A 2,004-nucleotide genomic window follows, 5' to 3' on the forward strand; every position below is an offset into this window, starting at 1 on the left:
GGTAATATCCTCTCGTGCTCAAGCTTGGAAAGCAGTAGTGTGTGAGTATCTGATTCCTGCGGAGACTGAAGACCAGCAACGAAAATTAGAACACGGTAATATCCTTCTCAAAGCAGTCCAGCGCAAATATATGATTCTTTGGGAGACTGAAGACCAGCATCGAAAATGAGACACTTGAACCGATCCTTTTTAAGTGCCTGGAAATGAAATTTTTCCCAATCACGGTTGACGACACCGGCAAAAGTGGCGTACTTTTCGGCATCACGCTTGGTCAATTCGAGACAATTGTGTCGGACCTTAAAAAGTGAATATTGCTCACCGAAAATTTCACGGAGTTATTTCACTGCTTGTGCCAATTTAGATCCTTGGATGTTTGGGAAAAATGAAGTTCGTGAACCGATCGTGCTCGAGGGTTCCAAGTTTCCGGACTAAGAGACGGGGTTTCTAGGCATCATCTTTGTCGATAAACTCATTCTAAAAGTATCTTCCCAGCGACAGTACCGTGAATCGAATGTGAAACCAGAGGCTGGTTCCTAGAGGAACTCGGTAACAGTTGCTGCCACAGAATCGGCAAAAGATGATGAAGTACCAATCTGGGATGGAATCGATGCCTGAAGCCTGACGGCTTGAGTAAGAGACAGAATAAGTCGCAACTGCGATTGTTCGAACTGCGTTTGTTGCTGATGAAGGATTTCATTCCAGTTCTCCGCTGAAATTGACATTTTTGTGTTTGCGTTGGGTTCCTGTCGCCAGCGTTATATCCCAATCAGCTGCCAGCCCTTCCTAGGTGTTTACGCATGCACCTCGGGCTCGGTTCGGAAGGCTGAGATCCCGAACAATCTTACCAAATGCGGAAACGTTGACCACATTGCGCAGTACTCGGAACTGGGTAGAGAGGATATTTGGCATACGCGCTGTTCGCTGCATCGGTACTGTTGCACTTAGACTTGGGATACCAAGTCCTCTGTGTTGTTCACCGGCGTGAATGTAGCCGATCGGGGTGTCCTTTGGTAGGCGTAGCCAGTCACGAATAGATTGGCTGATGTAATTGTCCAACCTTTTGAGCGTGTTTTGGTGGACTTGGCCGAGTACGAGCGAATGTGTCAGGCTCGGTATCAGGTAGTTGCCCGTGATCTCCATTCTTGGATGTGGCTTCAATGGGGCACTCGTTATCTCTTTAGCAGTTTGAGCAGCTGCTGTCAGTGCTTGAAGACTCCTTTTCCATTGAAAGTAAAGGGGATGCTTAAATATGTCACGGTTTCTGTCGGACGCAGAGGAGTGATGAGTTCCTCGGTGAAACAAAATGCCTCGACTGAGATAGCTGCCGCCCTATGTTTCCTGTCCACACAAATCACCATCCATTTCGTCTGGGCGTTGATCTTCATACCATCTGTTCCCAACCCTACCGCAGTAGCTTCAAGCTTCATTTGACTCAATTACCACAAACAAACACAGTGTAATTGATGGAGTTTGGTCCGTCGTCTAGACGTTCCTTGGGTTGTCTTTTGTCATCATGAGGCCGCCCTGACTCGTTCATTCTAACGGTTGTTGCTTCACTGGTCATTCACCGGTTTCTGTTTCTCTTCACCAAGGTATCCATGCTACATATACACTTGCCAAGCTTTGTTGAAGGTTGACCCATGGTACTTCTCTTCCGCAGTACCTGCCAGGGTCCAGACACAGGTTTATTTTCAGGTGAACATTCCAGTTACTAACCTGTTCCTAGTGGTGAGGAGCATCAGTTTCCTTCACTTTCAGCTGCTCACCCAGGAATTGGAACAACTCTCTAGCTTTTTCTAATTTGAGTCTTCGAGACCATGACCTCCAAGTACTCTCACTGACTACATATATCGAACCTACCGAACCCTTTGGTTGATTCGCTAATTTGTTAGTTGGTGGTTTGCGTCTTACTTGAGCGTACACGGTGCACTGAAATCTTACTCTAGTACCCTCGGTAGTGCTGATACAGCTTCCCCCCCGCTCATACCCCGGGGGGGGAAAACA

At 47.2% G+C, this 2,004-nt stretch overlaps 1 protein-coding gene across 1 annotated transcript in view; it reads left to right on the forward strand.

Moving 5' to 3' along the window:
• Positions 1-2,004, forward strand: part of T265_09712 (hypothetical protein) — a gene marked incomplete at both ends in the record, with an annotated part of 26,698 nt that overhangs the window by 1,269 nt on the left and 23,425 nt on the right. The gene's annotated exons all lie outside the window — the stretch shown is intronic.

This window comes from Opisthorchis viverrini (genome assembly GCF_000715545.1).
Source record: "Opisthorchis viverrini unplaced genomic scaffold opera_v5_305, whole genome shotgun sequence".
NCBI lineage: Eukaryota > Metazoa > Platyhelminthes > Trematoda > Opisthorchiida > Opisthorchiidae > Opisthorchis > Opisthorchis viverrini.